This window comes from Artemia sp. Qi Xiang Cuo, chromosome 5 (assembly GCF_049724085.1).
Source record: "Artemia sp. Qi Xiang Cuo chromosome 5, ASM4972408v1, whole genome shotgun sequence".
In the NCBI taxonomy this organism is placed as follows: domain Eukaryota; kingdom Metazoa; phylum Arthropoda; class Branchiopoda; order Anostraca; family Artemiidae; genus Artemia; species Artemia sp. Qi Xiang Cuo.
The window spans coordinates 82,709,104-82,730,525 of record NC_142798.1 but is presented as its reverse complement, the minus strand read 5'-3'; the positions used below and the strand labels follow the sequence as shown (position 1 = coordinate 82,730,525).

The 21,422-nt window shown below is 34.2% G+C and overlaps 1 pseudogene; it reads right to left on the bottom strand.

The window, feature by feature from the left end:
• Nucleotides 1-19,927: 19,927 nt before the first annotated feature.
• On the bottom strand, nucleotides 19,928-20,416 carry LOC148952630 (protein GVQW3 pseudogene; annotated as a pseudogene).
• Nucleotides 20,417-21,422: the final 1,006 nt, after the last annotated feature.

Sequence of the window (21,422 nt, the reverse complement as noted above, 5' to 3'; positions counted from 1 at the left end):
AGATTAAGCGTGGTTTGTCACTAATGGAATATTTAAGTGTAAGTTTTAAATTTACGTTAAAAAAAAGGTGATTTTAATAATCACTTTGAGATAGTACTATATTCTACACATCATTTTTGTTGTTGTACGCATTAATCCGGAAACACGACTGTATGATAGTTGTCATTCTACAATTTAAGACCGGTTTCTTTCATATTAGGCATGGTTTATCACTTATGGAATATTTAAGTGGAAGTTTTAACTTTATGTTCAAATAAAGGTGATTTTCACAATAACCGTAATCTAGTACTCTATTCTAGACATCAATTTTGTTGTTGTACGCCTTTATACGGAAAAACGACTGTATGATAGTTGTCATTCTACAATTTAAGACCGGTTTCTTTCAAATTAAGCGTGGTTTATCACTAATGGTATATTTAAGTGGAAGTTTTAACTTTAAGTTCAAATAAAGGTGATTTTCATAATCACTGTTATATAGTACTCTATTCTACAAATAATTTTTGTTGTTGTACGCCTTTATACGGAAAAACGACTGTATGATAGTTGTCATTCTACAATTTAAGACCGGTTTCTTTCAAATTAAGCGTGGTTTATCACTAATGGTATATTTAAGTGGAAGTTTTAACTTTACGTTCAAATAAAGGTGATTTTCATAATCAGTGTTATCTATTACTCTATTCTACACATAATTTTTTTTTTTATACGCCTTTATATGGAAAAACAACTGTATGATAGTTGTCATTCTACAATTTAAGACCGGTGTCTTTCAGATTAAGCGTGGTTTGTCAATAATGGAATATTTAAGTGGATTTTTTAAATTTGATTAAAAACAATATTTTTTTTCATAAGAAATTTTAGCTATTACCAATTTCTACAAGTCAATTTTTTTTTTGTACGCCTTAAGCTGGAAACACGACTATATGATATTTGTCATTCTACAATTTAAGACAGATTTCTTTCAGATTAAGAGTGGTTTATCACTAATGGAATATTTAAGTGGAAGTTTTAACTTTAAGTTCAAATAAAGGTGATTTTCATAATCACTGCGATCTAGTACTATATTCTATACATCAATTTTTTTTTTGTACGCATTTATACGCAAAAACGACTATATGATAGTTGTCATTCTACAATTTAAGACCGGTTTCTTTCAGATTAAGCGTGGTTTGTCACTAATGGAATATTTAAGTGGAAGTTTTAACTTTACGTTCAAACAAAGGTGATTTTCATAATCACTGTGAGCTAGTACTCTATTCTAGACATCAATTTTGTTGTTGTACCTCTTTATATGGAAAAACGACTGTATGATAGTTGTCATTCTACAATTTAAGACCGGTTTCTTTCAAATTAAGCGTGGTTTATCACTAATGGTATATTTAAGTGGATGTTTTAAATTTACTTTCAAATAATGGTTATTTTCATAATCACTGTGATATAGTACTATATTCTAGACGTCAATTTTTTTTTTGTACGCCTTTATACGAAAAAACGACTGTATGATATTTGTCATTCTACAATTTAAGACTGGTTTCTTTCAGATTAAGCGTGGTTTATCACTAATGGAATATTTAAGTGGAAGTTTTAACTTTGCGTTCAAATAAAGGTGATTTTCATAATCACTGTGATGTAGTACTCTATTCTAGACATCAATTTTGTTGTTGTACGCGTTTATACGGAAAAACGACTGTATGATAGTTGTCATTCTACAATTTAAGATCAGTTTCCTTCAGATTAAGTGTGGTTTATCACTAATGGAATATTTAAGTGGAAGTTTTAATTTTGCGTTCAAACATAGGTGATTTTAATAAACACTGTGAGCTAGTACTCTATTTTAGACATCAATTTTGTTGTTGTACGCGTTTATACGGAAAAACAACTGTATGATAGTTGTCATTCTACAATTTAAGACCGGTTTCTTTCAAATTAAGTTTGGTTTATCACTAATGGAATATTTAAGTGGAAGTTTTAACTTTGCGTTCAAATAAAGGTGATTTTCATAATCACTGTGATCTATTAATCTATTCTAGACTTAAATTTTTTTGTTGTACGCGTTTATACGTAAAAACGACTGTATGATAGTTGTCATTCTACAATTTAAGACCAGTTTCCTTCAGATTAAGTGTGGTTTATCACTAATGGAATATTTAAGTGGAAGTTTTAACTTTACGTTCAAATAAAGGTGATTTTCATAATCACTGTGATCTAGTACTCTATTTTAGACATCAATTTTGTTGTTGTACGCCTTTATACGCAAACACGACTGTATGATAGTTGTCATTCTACAATTTAAAACCGGTTTCTTTCATATTAGGCATGGTTTATCACTTATGGAATATTTAAGTGGAAGTTTTAATTTTATGTTCAAATAAAGGTGATTTTCACAATCACTGTGATGTAGTACTCTATTCTAGACATCAATTTTGTTGCTGTGCGCCTTTATATGTAAAAACGACTGTATGATAGTTGTCATTCTACATTTTAATACCGGTTTCTTTCAGATTAAGTTTTGTTTATCACTAATGGAATATTTAAGTGGAAGTTTTAACTTTACGTTCAAATAAAGGTGATTTTCATAATCACTGTGATCTAGTACTCTATTCTAGACATAAATTTTGTTGCTGTGTGCCTTTATATGTAAAAACGAATTCACCTCCTCAAAATCAACCTCAAACTTAAAAAACCTAATTTTTAATTTTACGGTCATGTAGACTAAAGGTGATTTTCATAATCACCGTGATCTAATACCCTATTCTAGACATAAATTTTGTTGTAGTGCGCCTTTATATGGAAGCACGAACTTCACTGTCTTAAAATCAACCTTAACCGCAACCTCAAAAAACCTAAGTTTTAATTTTAAGTTCAAATAAGAGTGATTTTTGTAAGCACCATGACCTGTTACACTATTCTAGACATCAATTTTAATGTTGTATGCCTATATATGAAACACGAGATTCACTTCCACAAAATCAACCTAAACCTTAAAAAAACCTATTTGTGAAAGAGATAAATGAGCAAACTTTGCATATTTGGAACTTTCACATTTTTTTGGAGTCGGGTAGTAAAAGAATCTTTTCTCTTGCAATTTGTTCCCGGTTAGACCTTTTTTTTTCACACACTTCCTGGACTTTAAAAGAGAGTATTGAAATGTCAAACATGCTATTGATAAACAGGTTTCCGCTGACTACTGACGTATTAACAAAAGGTTTCTCACTTCGGGAACTATATTTAAACTTTATTTTTTTGGGGTTTATGGGGACTAAAAGGTGCCTAGGTTGGGATAGGTTAGGTTACGTATTTAATGAACTATTTTATTTTTATCCTATTTTGTTCGTTTTCATATATGAAACTTCGCTTATAGCGCACTTACCGGATTCTAGACAAGTACCCTAAAACAATAACAGCTGGCCGCAATTTAACATATGAAATTTTGAACAATGGTCTTTGGATAGTCAATATGCATTATTTTCTGAAGAACTACAAAGATCTTGTAGTAAAAAAAATGTATGTACGAATTTTTAATTTTACAGAAAAATAATATGGTTTCCCAGTCCTGACTCCAAAGATGGCTACAGTAACCCCCGCCCCCCCCCCGAAAAAACAAACAAACAAACAGATAAACAAAACAAAGATTTTTCGAGGTTCAGAACAATTTAACGCTTGCGCTGGAGTGCTATTTTGGGGTATTTCCCGTCCTAGATTTGAAACTGCTGTTTTTTAAGTATTTTTACTGAGAAAAGAGAAAAAATTCTGTACCTGTATGCTATAGCCTCTACCAAATATTCTTCATCCAAGTAGAACCTGTTTCTGACGCTCAATCCTAAGGAAATATACCTAAGTATGATAAAAATATAAACCTTTAGAAACAAATTTAGGCTATATGTTTGCATATTAGGGGGGCAGGGAAGTTAAAGTATAGCGGGCCTGCATAACTAATGTTTTAGGTACAATTATTCTGTATATCAGAGGCAACGCTATAGCATTGCCTATAGTAAAGGCCATACGGCTCCAATGTCTTATTTTTCCCCCCAGAGGCACTTCATATGGAAGGGGTCGTCGTATAAGCTTCAAAGGAGGCTCAGTCGATTAGAAATCGAGAGTTCTAGTGCCCTTTTTAAGAGTCAAAAATGATCGACGGCATCTAACACCCCTTCCACGTCCACCATTTCCCCAAACACATCCAATCAGAATTTTGAGATACCCATTTTGTTCTACGTAGTTAATTTCAGATAGAAATTATGTTTCTGGGGAGGACACTCCCCCCGGAGCCCTCAGGGCAAGGGTTGTACGTTTCGCCCTGGTGGCATATAAAGTTTCTGTAGAACGCGTTGTCGTACAAACTTTAAAAAGGGCTCATTTGATTGGAAATTTAAATAGTTAATGCCCTTTTTAATAGTCAATAATGATTGGAAGGCAACTAACACCCCTCCCACGCCCACCATTTCCCCAAACACATCAAATCAAAATTTTGAGATAGCCATTTTGTTCAACGTAGTTGAAAGTTCTAGAAATTATATCTTTGAGCAGGACACTTCGCCCACAGTCTTCAGCGCAAGGGCCATAAGTTACGCTTCGGGGGTATGCTTGATTCTTATAGAAGGACTACTCTTATAAACTTCATAGAAAGATCTTTATATTGGAAACTGAAGGCTGGAGGTCATACTTTAAAATTCACAAAAGACTGGAGGGTCCCCAGCCCCCCCCCACGCCCTTTTTCCCGAATGCGTCCGATAAAAATTTTGAGACAGCTATTTTGTTAAAAAATAGTTCAAAGATCATATAACAAAAACTCCGGTGTCGACAAAGCCCCCCAGGGCCCGGAGTCAGGCGTTGTAAGTTATGCCCTGGGGGCATATATGGTTGATGTGAAAGGGATGCTCGTATAAATTTCATAGAAGGCTCATTTGATTGGAAATTGAAAGTTGCAGTTCCCTTTTTAAGAGTCAAATGTGATCGGAGGGCAGCTATTAGCCTCCCCCCACACTATTTATTTTTTCCCCAGAGGCACTTCATATAGAAGAGTTCGTCGTTTAAAGTTCAAAGGGGGCTCATGCGATTGGAAATCGAGAGTTTTAGTTCCCCTTTTAAGAGACCAAAGTGATTGCAGGGCAACTAGCCCCCGCCCCCCAAGTCCTTTCCCCCTAAATGCATCTAATAAAAGTTTGAGGTAACCATTTTGTTAAAAATAGTTCAGAGATCATATAACAGAAACTCCTTTACGTATGGTTATTTCGTTAAAAATAGTTCAGAGATCAGATAAGAAAAACTCCTATGTCGATGCAATCCCCCATGTTCCGGGGCAGGCGTCGTATGTATTGCGCTGGGGACATATATGCTTCTTATGGATGGTATGCTCGTATAAACTTCGGAGAGCGCTTATTTGATTTGAAATAGAAAGTTCTACTTCAGTTTTTTAAGCGAGACTTTTGCCACAGTCTCGGGCGTTTTTAACTGGTTCAGAAGTGTATAACTGATTCAAAAGTGCTTGACAGGCTTATTTTGAACTCTGAAAAGTTACTGTAAATATAGGTTTGAGGTCTAGGATACCGTTTAAAACATGAAGGTACATTTTTCTGAAAACAGAAATAAGCTTCTTAAATCATTCTTATGAAATTAATAAAGTCGAATAAATTTTAAGCAATCTTATGGCGGTACTATCAGGGGAATTTTACAAGTTCCAAACATTTTTAACTGGTTCAGAAGTGTATAACTGATTCAAAAATGATTAACTGGTTTGTTTTGAACTCTGACAAATTACAGAAGATATTTAGCTCAAGGATACCGTTTGAAACATGAAGTTATACTTTTCTGTAAATTGAAATAAGCTTCTTAAAACACTTTAATGAAGTTATTAAAGTCGAATAAATTTTAAGCAATGTTATGGCGGTACTATCAGGGAAATGATACAAGTCCCAAACATTTTTACTAGTTTAGAAGTGTATAACTGATTCAAAAGTGCTTAACCGGTTCATTTCGAATCCTGAGAAGTTACAGTAGATATAGGTTTTAGCTCAGGGATACTGTTTGAGAGATGAAGTTACATTTTCCTGTAAATTGAAATAAGCTTCTTAAAATACTAATGAAATTAACAAAGTCGAATAAATTTTAAGCAATGTTAGGCTGGTGCTATGAGGGAGATAATACAAGTTTCAATCGTTTTTTAACTGGTTCAGAAGTGTATAACTGATTCAAAAGTGCTTTAACTGGTTTATTTTGAACTCAGAGAAGTTACTAGAGATATATGTTTTAGCTCAAGGATAGTGCTTAAGACATGAATTTACATTTTTCTGTAAATTGAAGTAAGCTTCTTAAAACAATCTAATGAAATTAATAAAGTCGAATAAATTCTAAGCAATGTTACGGCGGTACTATGGGGAAAATAATACATAGTCAATTTGAAGAGCACAGGTTGCTATTTACTAACATTACATTACACCGAACTGTTTGAACATAAAAAAACTTAAATAATCATTATATGCTAGTAGGTTAGATTAACCTAACCTTTACAGGCTAGGTTAGGCTAAGTCAGGTTAGATGACGCTGTCATTTTGTGATGATATTTTGTGTGAAGATTTAATTTTGTGATGTTAAAAAGTGTGAAGACTTATTAAAGACTAAATTACAAAAACACTTTGATTTGAACACTTTGGTTTGGGTATTGAAGTCATTATGAAACTAGTTATCATGGTAAATGAATATTCTTTTTTATTTTGGTTTTAAAGGAGAGTATTACAGTCAGGTTTTTGGTTTACCCATGGGGGTATCTCTCCCTCCTTAGTTGTCAAATCTTTACATAGATTCTATTGAAACTTCCACCATAGACAGTTTTATAATTTCCCCTTGTTCCTGGGGTAGATTCATGAATGACATAGTCTGCATTTGGGAACACGGTCTAGATTCCTTAGACCTTTTCTGTAAACATTTAAAAAGTGTTGTTAATAATATTAAATTTACAGTGGAGTTTGAGGAAAATGACAAACTACCTTTTCTCGATATTTTATTAATTAAAAGAGATCTCCATTTACTTTTCTCGATATATAGAAAATCTATGCACAATGATAGGTATTTAGATTTTTATTTGTGTCATGCTGTGTCAGTGAAACAATGAGTTGTGATTTCACTAGTGGATAGTCTTCAGAATTTGTTCCCAGGATGTTCTGGATTCTGAATTGTTGTATTTGAGGGATATTTTGTTTTGCAATAACTACCCAATTGAGTTCACTGATAAAATAATAGAAAATAGACGCATTAAAAATGAAAGTAGGGTTATTGAAGTTTCATAGTCTTCTGAATTAAATGTATATAAAAGTTTCATTTCATTGCCATATATACCGTGTTTTGGTGAGAAGCTTTCACAAATTATGCGTAAATTTAATATAATACATGTTTCCATGTTTCCATTAATACATGGTGGGACCAATGGGTAGTTTCTATAATTCTGAAAAGGTTTAACTCGGGGAAATTTAGTAAGTGGGGTGTACAAGATTCTGGGTTTTTGTGGGAAATTTTATATTGATAGAAATTTTATCAATTATTGATAGAACAATTTCTGAAAAGATTTGTTGAGCATCGCAATTCAATAGAAAAAAAACCTACAATTCAGCAAACCTCCTGAAACTTTTGTTTCAGCCCTTGCTGAGCATATCTACTTTCAACCGGATCATTTTGTTCAATTTGAAGAGGCCATTGCTATTTCTAACAATAGAGGTTTTTGTCAGTGGGCAAGGGAATTTATAGAAATTTAAACATTGACTCAATTTATGATACTCTTTTGAAAAGTGAACCAATAGTCAATAAGGGAATTAAAATTTTAAATATTTACCAGGGGACTATATCACTTACCAGACTAAAACAATTTGCTTCAGTGATAGCCAACAAGAGGATTATTTCGCAAAAGAATAATTAACTTAATTTCAATTTCTTGTATTTTTACCTCAGTTGCTTTGGTGTTCTCATTGAAGTAACTAATAGCTTCTTTTCTCTACTTGGGCAAGTTGCACCAATTGTATTTTGTTGGTGGTGATTTTATTCGTTTTTAGTTTTAATTTAGTTTTTTATCTTGTTCTTCTTGTGTTTTTCTTGTGCTGAAGACGCCTAGTTTGATATAGGCAAAATATCCGCATTGTTTTATTTTTTGCCCTTTTCTCTACTGGCCACAGTCCCGTTGCTGTTCTTTTATTGAGTTTTACTCTCTTTGTTAATTTCTTGTCATGGCTGGCCCGTTCGGCTTAAGATGTTTCATTCCTCATAGTACCACCGTAACATTGCTTAAAATGTATTCGACTTTATTAATTTCATTAGAGCGTTTTAAGAAGCTTAGGTTTCAGTTTTCAGAAGAATGTATCTTCATGTCTCAAACGGTATCCTTGAGCTAAAAACTATATTTCCAGTAACTTCTCAGAATTCAAAATAAACCTGTTAAGCACTTTTGAATCAGTTATACACTTCTGAACCAGTTAAAAACGTTTGGGATTTGTATAATTTCCATCATAGTAGCAATGTAACATTACTTAAGATTTATTTGACTTTATTAATTTCATTAGAATGTTTTAAGAAGCTTATTTCAATTTACAGAAAAAATTAAAGTCATATCTCAAACTGTATCCTTGAGCTAAAAACCTATATCTCCTAGTTTCAAACGTATCCTAGAGTTAAAACCTATATCTCCAGTAACTTTTCAGAGTTCAAAATATGCCAGTTAAGCACTTTTGAATCAGTTACATACTTCTGAACCAATTAAAAACGTCCTGCACTTGTATCATTTCCCTCATACTACCCCTGGAACATTGCTTAAAATTTAAGCGACTCTCTTAATTCCATTAAAATATTTTAATAAGCATATTTCAGTTTTCTGAAAAATATACATTTATGTCTCAACGGTATCCTTGAGCTAAAACCTATATCTCCTGTAACTTCTCAGAGTTCAAAATAAGCCAGTTAAGCACTTTTGAATCAGTTATACACTTCTGAAACAGTTAAAAATGTTTGGGACAGGAATCATTTTCCTCATAGTGGCACCGTAACATTGCTTATAATTTATTCGAATTTATTAGTTTCATTAAAATGTTTTGAAAAGCTGATTTCAATTTAAAGAAGAATGTAACTTCATCTCTCAGACGGTATCCTTGAGCTAAAACCTATATCTCCTGTTACTTCTCAGAGTTCAAAATAAGCCAGCTAAGCACTTTTGAATCAGTTATACACTTCTGAACCAGTAAACAATGTTTGGGACTTGTATCATTTCCCTCATATTACCGCCGTAACATTGCTTGAAATCATTGTACTTTATTAATTACATTAGAATATTTTGAGAAGCTTATTTCAGTTTTGAAAAAAAATTGCCTTCATGATTCAAACGGTATCCTAGAGCTAAAACCCATATCTCCAGTAACTTTTCGGAGTTCAAAATAAGCCAGTAGAGCACTTTTGAATCAGTTATAGAGATGACATGGGTTTTATTTTCAACTAATAATAACATCATGCTTAATTGGCACTTACTAAATTTTTTAAATAACATTATCAGCCAAACGTAGAAAATGGTAAGAACGTGTGACGCTTTATTAAGCCACGGTAGATTGAGCAGTTCCACACAATCTTTCATCATAAACCAAACTCATTCACTCTTCCTACTCTTTTCTTACCTTTCAATACAATTCAACCATCCCGAATAAAAAAAACACCACAAAAGAAACCCCCCCCCCCCAAAAAAAAACAACAACAATCAAATATACTCAATTCCCACCCAAGAAAAACTTTTTTTTATCTAATTTTAATGTGAAACTGGTTTTCTGACTCTCTAGTTCTCTCCGGGAAACCATTCCATAAATTAACTGCATAATTTCTAATTACAAAACTAGAATTACTCGTACTCCTTACTTCTGAGACTAAGCTTCCACGACCAATAGTCCTTTGCTGATGATAATCTGAATTAAACTTAAAAAAGTTTCTAAAATATTGAGGAGATAATCTATTAAGGACAAGGTATGTAAACACTCTCGCCTGATGGTCCCTGATCTGATTAACGTTTAAAATTCTAAAACCCATAAGACATTCACACGTGTGCTCATACTGAATAAATTCACCTAGTACTCGAAGTGCCCTATTCTGAAGAATCTGCAGTCTTTTAATATTGAAGAAAAATTATATGAATAAATACAGCAACATTAAACAACAAAAAGATAAAAAACTGTAAGATGTACATTTCTTAAAACACTTAAAGGTAACAAGTGTTTCAAACACTGCATCACTCCAAGACCTCGTGCAAGTTTAGAAAAAATCATATTTATGTGTTTCTTCCAACAAAAATTATTATCAACATAAAATCTGAAATATTCTTTTCAAAAACCTTTGAAAGCGACAAATTTTCAAATGGTATAGAAGCACTATTTACAATTTTTCTTATCCTACTAAAAATCATATAATTTGTCTTAGAAGTATTGACAGCAAGGTTACTCAAGGTGGTAAACACCAAAAGGTTTTCCAGCGTTCGGTTTGCTTTATCCACTAGTTCTTCCAGTGACCGTGTCGTCAAAACAGTATCATCTGCAAATGCTTTAACTGTTGCTTCAGGCATGTAGAACCTCAGAGTACCGACGTATACGAGGAAGAGTAACGGACCCAGGACTGAGCCCTGTGGAACTCCACATTTTACAGGATAGACTCCACTAACGATGTCACCTACCATTACCATAGTTGACCTTCCATACAAACATGATTTAAACCAATCCGAACAAACATCTTTTATCCCCATACTAGACAGGCGACACATCAACAACTCAAAATCCACAGTGTCGAAGGCTTTTTTGAATTCGACAAAGATAGTTAAAGGAATGAGACCTTTTTCTAGAGCTCCATTGACTACATCCAGAAGATGGTGAACAGCTTGGCTTGTAGATTGTTTACTGTGGAATCCGAATTGGCTGTCACACAGTATTCCTAGTTTATCTAAATATTCATAAAGTCTCCTGTGAATTATCTTTTCATAGATTTTAGAAAAAATAGGCAATAACAAAATCGGTTGCCAATTCGATTGGGACTTATTTCATTTCCCTTATAGTACAGCCGTAACATTGCTTAAAATTTATTCAACTTTATTAATTTCATTAGAATATTTAAAGAAGCTTATTTCAATTTATAGAAAAATGTAACTTCATCTATTAAACGGTATCCTTGAGCTAAAACCAATACCTCCTGTAGCTTCTTAGAGTTCAAAAGAAGCCAGTTAAGCACTTTTGAATCAGTTATAAACTTCTGAAATAGTTAAAAATGTCTGGAAAATGTATCATTTTCCTCATAGTGGCACCGTAACATTGCTTAAAATTTATTCGACTTAATTAATTTCATTAAAATGTTTTAAGAAGCTTATTTCCTTATACAGAAAAATGTAACTTCATATCTTAAACGGTATACTTGAGCTAATTCCTATATCTCCTGTAACGTCTTAGAGTTCAAAATAAGCCAGTTAAGCACTTTTGAATCAGTTACACACCTCTGAAACAGTTAAAAATGTTTGGGACATGTATCATTTTCCTAATAGTGGCACCGTTACATTGCTTAAAATTGATTTGACTTTATTAATTTTTCATGAGAGTGTTTTAAAAAGCTTATTTCAATTTACAGACAAATGTAACTTCATCTCTCAAACGGTATCCTTGAGCTACAACCTATATCCACTGTAACTTCTCAGGGTTCAAAATAAACCAGTTAAGCACTTTTGAATCAGTTATACCCTTCTGAACCAGTAAAAAATGTTTGGGACTTGTTTCCCTCATAGTACGGCCATAACATTGCTTAAAATTTATTCGACTTTATTAATATCATTAGAATGTTTTAAGAAGCTTAATTCAATTTGCCGAAAAATGTAACTTCATGTTTCAACAACGCTATCCTAGAGCTAAATAACATCTCCTGTGACTTCATTTCCCTCATAGTACCACCGTAACATTGCTTAAAATTTATTCGACTTTATTAATTTCATTAGAATGTTTGAAGAAGTTTATTTCAATTTGCCGAAAAATGTAACTTCATGTTTCAAACGCTATCCTAGAGCTAAATATCTCCTGTGAGATCATTTCCCTCATGATACCGCTGTAACATTGCTTAAAATTTATTCGACTTTATTAATTTCATTAGAATGTTTTAAGAAGCTTATTTCAATTTGCCGAAAAATGTAACTTCATGTTTCAAACGCTATCCTAGAGCTAAATAACATCTCCTGTGACTTCATTTTCCTTATAGTACCACCGAGATATTGCTTAAATTTTATTCGACATTATTAATTTCATTAGAATGTTTGAAGAAGTTTATTTCAATTTGCCGAAAAATGTAACTTCATGTTTCAAACGCTACCCTAGAGCTAAATATCTCCTGTGACTTCATTTCCCTCATAGTACCGCTGTAACATTGCTTAAAATTTATTCGACTTTTTTAATTTCATTAGAATGTTATAAGAAGCTTATTTCAATTTGCCGAAAAATGTAACTTCATGTTTCAAACGCTATCCTAAAGCTAAATATCTCCTGTGACTTCATTTCCCTCATAGTACCGCCGTAACTTTGCTTAAGATTTTGTATGCAGCATCGCTGCATACAAAACTTCAAATACCGTATCACAAAATTCGTCAGTTATCTGGGTAAAAGCTTTGAATATAACTTTGAACTTAGAAGCTTAATTTTTTCATAATGCCCTTTGCCTATATCTGTTTGTTCACCTTTAAAACAATTTAAATGGGCAACTTTGACACTGATTGTTCTTTTTTTGATCTTTTGGATTACTAAAAAGCCTTCTTTTACTAAAAAGTGGTTTTTAATAACAATTAAAAAAAATACATTTGAAGTTTTTTTTGGCTTCTTTATAGAATATATGTCATGTAGGCTAAGGCTGAACTTATGCTTTTTATTGCTTTTGGCTGCTCTTTTGGATAGTATTCATTTTTCTTTAGGGGATTAATTCTAAATTATAAATTCATAAATACCTAATATCAGTCAAATTATAAACTGCATCTAAAAGGAATAAATTTATCAAAATGAAAAATACATGATGAAAACTTTACGTGAGAACTCTTCAATCACAATGAAAAAAAAAACACTCAGTGGTTTATTCGGTATGAAAAAAAATGAAGTGCCAGCTATTTTCTTAGGTAAAAAATGAAAAGCTCATCGCTGTAATTAAATGAAATAATATGCTGACTGAAGTAGCTCCAGAAAGATGTAGATATTTTTTTCCTAGTTGGTCACTTTTGATCCAAGCAAAATGTTAGGAGACTTAGTATCACTTATTGAGTTTAAGCTTTTATTTACAAATGCTCACACAAATTATCAAATTTAAGAAAGTTGGAACAATAAGTCACCTGTGGTCAAAATACTCAAAGACTCCTCTTTGATCCCCACCCAGGCTCAAAGGTTCTGCTATGGTCAGTTCCATGGAAATCTCCAAAGAGTTTCTTTTTAAAACAGCGTTCAAGCGTAGTTAGGGGCATTTAGCCTTTTTTGCTATTCTTCAAAGCTTTGAAAAAAGTGTTATAATATTCCAAATGTTACATTTGTTATATTTGTGCATATTTTTGGTAATCATTTGTGGGGTGATCTAATTTTTAAACTATTGTAGATACGTAAGAACGTTGCAACATCTTGTACCCTGAGGTCATGAGACTGTCAAAGACTCCTCCTTGAACCTCCCAAATTGAAAGCTTTTATTATGATCTGGCCTTTTAATGCAACTTGGGCACTGGACCAAGGGCGCCATTGTCACTCGAGCGCAATGTTAGGTGAGGATGTCGATATCGCTTTCGTCACACCATTTCGTTTTAGTGTGAATCTGCCTGGAACTGATGAATGAATGTTTTCAAAGTAAACCCGTTTCATCAATAAAAAAAAACGGGTTGGACGCATATTTCCCTTTTGACGAAAAAAACATGCAAGTGCCGTGTCAAGTATAACTCACGAAAATCTTGTTAATTTTTGTCAACTTTTTGGCATCCCTGCTTTCAATAAAAGAAATCAAGGTACTATCACTTAAATATAATAACTCCCTATGCCCCCCCTCTGGATACCATCTTGATAGGATACCGTCTCTGCTTTACATAAAAAAATAACTTATTGGCACCCCTGCTTTAAAAAAAACGAGGTCTTGTCATTTAAATATGATAGCTCACTACCCCCCCCCCCCTGGATACCACATTGATAGGATGCAGTCTCTGCTTTAAATTAAAAAAAACTTTTTAGGATCCCTGCTTTCGATAAAAAATTTTCAAGATATTATCATTTAAATATGATAGCTCACTACCCCCCCCCCCTCTGGAAACCCTCTAGATAGGATGCCGTCTCAGCTTTCATTAGAAGAATGATTTACTTAATAGTTAACTAGGTCGCTCTATGGTTGAAACAAACACGCAAAATAACGTTAAGCAGTTTAGTGTTCCTTGAAAAAAAATGGAGGGTATGAGTAAAGGGGTACAAAGACGACAACAAAAATGTCGAAACTTCAGATATATCTCAAATTATTGGAAAACTGAGTAATAGATTCACCGTAGCATCCTAAAGATCCAAAGAATGTAATTAAAAGGGAGCCCCAAAGCCAAGTTAGGCCAATAGCCTATAAGAAATCGCAAAATACCCAAGACAATCAACAAGTCCTAATGGGGGGGGGGGCTGGGACTATAAAAATATGTCAAGGGTTTCCCAGGGAATTTGATATTATTTTCTTATGTCTCCACTTTAAATTAAAAAAATAATTATATTTTTGGCATCCCTGCTTTCAATGAAAAAAAAAATGAGATATTATCATTTAAAAATGATAGCTCCCTACCCCCCCCCCTATAGGCAATAATTTACATTTTATTTATGAATCATACTTTTGGGGTAACTTCCGGTTCAATTTTTAATTCCCCAACCTTGTACATAGCTTAGTCTATAGCTAAATTTTGTCTCAATAGAAGGTTGTTTTTTTTTTTTTTGGGGGGGGGGGGTAAAAATGTTTAAGAAAGAAGATTGTATTTTCTATCAGGCGTTCAACAATTGAGTATTAAACATTAAGAATATCTTATCTAAAAACAGCAAAAAAAAAATCCGCAAACTTACAATTCAGCTGTAGAAACAATCTATCGGCTGTCAATTTCAAAATCCAACTGAAGGCTGAAGTTGTATAGTATTGAATGGGTTCTATAATTCTATTCAACTTGAAAATGAAATTCTTGACCATGAATGATGTAAGAAATAACGATTGTGAAACTGCATTTGAAATGATTTGAATTCATTTCATATAGAGGATATTTTTTTTTGTCAACACATGAAGAACTGTACATTGTGCAATATTGACAATTGCATATTGCATCTGTTTGGTTTTTATAAGAAGTAACAAAACAAAATAAAATTAATGAACAAGAGAGTAGTGAAGAATTATGGCATACAAAGCAGTATTTGGCAGGAATAGTTACCGGTGATAAATCGCTAGGGGTGGCACCGTGATTGCGTGATTTTCGGGGATTCGGGGAACCAAATTTTTTTTCGGGGTGACGCATAGATTTTGGGGAAAATTCCCGAAAATTCGGGGATAGTGTAAGCCCTGATTGATTTCTAATCAAGAAAATCAAGATACTAAGCCACACGAGAAGGAAAAGCCCCGACTTTGCGGTTGACGCAATAAAAAATTGCCGCAAAATTAATTTAAAGTCGACCGAACGCCGCCACCTCTACCGGCAGCGGCGCGTTAGGGACACGCCAGCGGCGTTGCCACCCTGCGGTGACGGTTGACCGGGCGTCTCGTCGGCGGCGTTCGGTCGATCCGCCGGCGCGGCGCTGGGGTCTAAGCCCAACTATGGATTCTTATAATAAGAATAGAAAAGATTTAAAATGTTCTTTTCTTTTCCAATTAAAGGACTATGTATATAAAAAACACATAAATTGAGTTAAAAACACTTAAAAAATAATTTCGATATGTAAATAAGACAAGCTCAAAACAGTGTAACTTGTTCAAATTTATTAATAAATTTTATTTCGCTACTCATGAGTGAGTCGAACTTCGATCTTCCATCTCAGGAAGAGAGCTCTATAGCCACTGCGCTGTTTGTTCGAAATAAAACAAAAAAAACAAGTTTTTGCAACTGAAAGTAGGGAACAACATTAAACTTTAGAACAAACAGAAATTATTACGTATATGAAGGAGATGGCCCCCTCCTCAACACCTTGCTCTATACGCTAAAGTTTTGTAGAACTTTTTATAAAAGCTTCTTATTGTTTTAACTAAACTAGCCTTGTGTTTAAGGAGAAGCTCCTAAAGAATTGGGACTAAGTTCAAACTTTAGCATAAAGATCGAGAGTTTAGGAAGGGCAATCCCCTTCATATACATAATAATTTCTTCTCGTTTTAAGTTTTAATGTTGCTCCTTACTTTCAGTTGAAAAAACTTGCCTTTTTTAAACTTAATTTCTGGTCATTTTTTAAATAATACCAGGAAATCTGGCCCCACTTCCAGGGAGAAATTTCAATCCTCACGGAATTAATCTCTAGACATTTCAATCCCGGAGAAAATTTACCCCTGACCATTACCCTTAACAACTCCACGCATAAAATTGAGGCAGAAAAGAGAAAGCAAGAAACATAAAAAGAATTTTCCTTAGGAATTCCGACAAATTCCCCCAGTGTATAATTTCCCCTGATAAGTTCACTCCCTGAAAACTTCTCTCCCCATGGAAAATTCCACCGTGGAAAAATCCCCGGCAGAAAATGTGTAACCTCCCCTCCATACGAAAATGTATACTTACTTCCGAATAACAAATACTATGCTAAAACAATGCGGAAATTTTATAACTTAAAGACCTTTCCCCTGGGGCTGTGTAAGGTCATGTTGCATCCAAAGGCATAGTTATTGGGCTTTTCAATTATGATGAAAAGAATGGCTATCTCAAAATTTTTATCGGACGATCCTCGAAAAAAAGGGGCCGGGAGGGGGCAGAGTTGCCGTCCAATATTTTGGTCACTTAAAAAGGGCAGTAGAAAGGGGGTTTCCCCCCTTTGTCTCGAAAACCGGGCAAATTTTCTCAGGTTCTTAGCTTTTAATGTATGACTTAATTTAATGAAACTTATATATTTGAAATCAGCATAATAAGCTAATTCTTTTTATGTATCTATTGGTATCAAAATTTCATTTTTTAGAGTTTTGGTTTGTATTGAGTCGGGTCGCTCCTTACTTACAGTTCGTTACCGCGAACTATTTGATAATAGAAAAGTATTTTAAGACTTCAGGATATCGCATGTTTGGACATTACTCAAGCAGTCCCAGCAGTAGGTATCATAAATTAAGAAGATTACTCATATTTCACTAATTATTTTTAGAAACGTGCGAAAAAATCGCTTTTCATGAAACAAATGCTTGACAAATTTTCTGAAATTTGACCATTCGCATTGACTCATGGAAATGCACGGGAAAGGGAAGGGACAAAAATGAAACAAATCTCTGATATGCCTTCCATTTTTATAAAATAAAGTGATCAGAGGGCTGCCAGTCTGCCTCCTATGCCTTTTTATTTCTCCTGCTCTTAAGTTTAATATAGCCTTTACTTTTCATTGAAAACTTTTGTTTCGGAAAGTTTTTTAATTAATCATGAAAAAATTTCAAGTGAATTGCTTCTCTTACTAATGTGTTAATATTAATAACTTTGGTGAAAGCACAGACTACCTTAAAACTAAAATAGCCAAAAGGTGTTTTTTTTTGCATAATAAAAAAAAAAAAAAAACTCGGAAGAAGAAGAGGACATATCTTCAAAAATATTACAAGCCACAGTGATGATGACCATTCGCATTGACTCATGGAAATGCACGGGAAAGGGAAGAGACAAAACATAATTTTTAAAATGGGGGGGGGGCAATTTTGCTGTAGGCTATTCCAGTTTTGGTAAGTAAATAATAAAACAAATTCTTAGGAATTTTTGGACGAAAGTAACGCCAAAAAAGATATTTTTAAATTCCTGCCATACTCGTAATTAATCCCACTGATAAAAGTGGTCAACTATGGCTATGAAATTCAAGCCCTTGAAGAGGGCGAGGAAGATCTGTTAAACATTTTCCATAGTAGTTACTCGCTGATAGTATTAGGTGCTCATTTGCCTAACCATAAATCAAAAAGTAAGCTTTATAAAAGATTAGATTCCATCTCACTAAAAAAAAGAAAAAAAAAAATATCAAGAGGATTTGGACACGTTTTACGGATGAAGAATGGCTGATTCATTCGCTCCCAAATCTGTTTGCGTCATTATACTTACTGTTATTTTAATAACTGAAATATTCATGGAATGGCTGTTAAATTGTAGAAGTTGTTTGTTGTTCTACTTAATTAATTAGCATAACCATTTATTTACAAAGAGATCATTTCGTATTAAATAATTAATTTTTTATTTTCTACTTGATTTAAGTTAAAATCAATGCGCTGCCCGCATTCAAAATCTTTTCTACCACATAGTATGCACCATGCCCGGTCAAATTGAACTACTAACGACAACGTGTTTCAAGTAGGGTGCACAAAGCCTTGGTGGGTTGCAGCAAGAGGTGTTACCAAATGTAGACCAGATGGATGAGAGTGGGCGACCCTTTGGTTACAATTAAGTCCAGTCACGCTCAAACTTTCATAGAGGCAACTGTGGAGTATCTTGAATTTTAAAATATTTTGCTTGTTTGCTTTCCCTTCGTCTAAATTTAATTCATTCGGTTTATTTAAATCGTCATTTGAGTTTTGGTTTTAAAGAAATAGTATTTGGCCAATTAAACTTCACATCTAATCTAAAGTAGGTAGGTATTTACCCAGAGTGTGTTCTGGTCCTGAACTACACAGAAAGAAGCGGGGAAATAACAGAGTAAAGTGAACAATAATACACTTTAATCAAAACAAATATATCAAAACATAAACTTCCTATTGAAAAATGTGGTCTGATCCCAACTTTTCGGGTTATAATGAAAGAAAGGTTAAGATGGCTAAGCCACGTTTAATAAAGAGTGGGTTTTAAACATTCATAACGTCATTTACACTTTACTGAAAGCTATTTGTATTTCCAAGATCTGTAATAATGATTCAACAGAGAATTAATAAAAGTATATAGATTTTTAAAAATATAATGATATTATTTACTGAAGCTCCTAGCAATTTTTGGTTTTTCACTTTTATATTTATGAAAAAGAAATTATATAGAATAAAAAAAGTTTTCAGTAAAGCACAAATGAACCTCTTAGAAAGAGTGTGAGGCGGTAGTTCCACTTTTATTTGTGGTAATATCTGTCCGTATTAAGTTTGATTTGATTAGTCAAATCAAACCTTCAGGGTTTGTCCGCCAAGTAATAGGACTGAGTTGATTTAAAAACATTTATTGAGCCAATCGTTACGATTATTTAAAAAATTTCAAAATAGGCTCCTTCTGCGTCAATGCAGCACTGCCAGCGCAATTTCTAAGCATTGAAGGCGTCACGGTATGCATTCTCCAAAACAGCCTTGAGAGCCGCGGTGCATTCTATTTGGATCCCCTCTGTCGCCTTAATTGACTTGCCTTTCATAAGCCTTTTCAGGCGAGGAAACAAAAAAAAGTCTGGGGGCCACGTCGGGGCTGTAGGGCGGCTGCGGAAGCGTTGGGATGCCAGCCTTGGTCAGGTAGCTGTTTACGAGAAAGGCGATGTGAGCCGGGGCGTTGTCGTGGTGGAACTTTCGGTCGGCAGCGATGTTTGGTCAGACCCGATTGACCTTTCGTTTGAGTCTCTTGAGCACTTTCACATAAAACTTGGCGTTAACGGTTTGTCCAAGAGGAACAAATTCATGGAGGACGATGCCTTTGATGTCACAAAAGACAATGAGCATCATGTTAACTTTGGATTTGCTCAATCTTGCCTTTTTTGGGTGAGGAGACGCAAACCTGTGCCACTCGGAAGATTCCCTCTTTGTCTCGGGAGCATACTCAAAGATCCAGCACGTCACCTGTGATTACGTTGTTCAAAGATTGGGGGTCACTTTCACACATGTTCCAGTTTTCTTGGGATACTTCCACTCGCCGCAATTTCTGGTCGTCAGTGAGCACTTTTGGAACCATCTTCGCGCACACCTTGTGCATGTTCAAATATACCATCACAATCTCATGAACAACAGATTTTGCTAAATTTAACATTTGGGCAATTAAACGAATACTCAGTCGACAGATTAAGTTCAAAACTTTACGCACACGAGTGAAATTGTCGGTATTTGTCGAAGTCAAAGGTCTTCCAGCACGGTCTTTATCAGCGACCTCTTCCCGGCCCTCCAAAAAGCCCTGGTGCCACCGAAACACACCACTTCTTGCTAAAGCTACATCTGGATAAGCCTGCTTGATCATGTCAAACGTCTCTGTCAGAGATTTACCGAGTTTCACACAGAATTTAATCGTGTACCTCTGCTCTAACGAACGCTGCATTTTCGGCTTGCACCCTTCACAGAAAACACGTCACGCAAAATGCCTTTCCTGACTCTCCAGGTGCTCGGAGACAAGTGACCAGCAACTCGTTTGTTAGCTAGGAAAGTCCCCTACCGAATCCAGTCGGAGCGTGCACGTTCCGAAGTCCAGTAGTGGTGAAAGAAAATTAGTCCTATTACTTTTCGGACATACCCTGTTTTTAAGCCTCTTTTCCTTTTTCAAACCTTTTAAACCTTTTTTCCTTTTTCAAACCTTTTAAAGCTTTTTTTCTAATAGGTTCATTCTGTCCAGTATCCAAGCCGATCAGAGACAAAACAAATTTGAGACAATTTTGGGCGTTCGCAAATAAACACAATAATTTTTTCCTGTAGCCCAATTTCTTGCTATTGAGGTCATTTTGTCTCGGTTTACATTTTGGATGCTACATTCTGAGAAAACAAAATTTTCTGGCAAAATTTCCGGTGCCACATGCAGATTAACCCTATCATTAAAATATTTTTTTATTCATTGAGGTCTACCACTGGTCCTCTATACATGCTTTTAAATTATAAACCTTTCAAGACTTAGGGCCCTTCTTCGGGCATCACGAGTCGATACAGCGAAAACTTGTTTAAAAAATGTATTTTTTTTGCATAGAGTTTACTTGTGAAAAAAATAATGAATTTCACTTTCAAGCTATTCGAACAAACGAAGTTTCCTGGCCCATTTTTATGCGTTCCAAATACATTCTTTTGGTCGAGAATTCTATAAAATATGTTAGCAGTCAAATAACTGGGTTGAAAAAATCATTACGATTCAATTGAACAAAAGCCCCACATTTTTCCTTTTTTTTATGCATAAGAATCCCCTTTATCTAATCACTTACGGATATAAGTTTTAAGCTTTCAAGAAGAAATGTCGGTCCTTTTCGCATGAGTCAACATTTAGGAGACGTAAACATTTCCCTTTCCTTACACATATCATTTGAAAACCCCTTGCTCTCCAAACACAATCCCTGAAAGTTTCA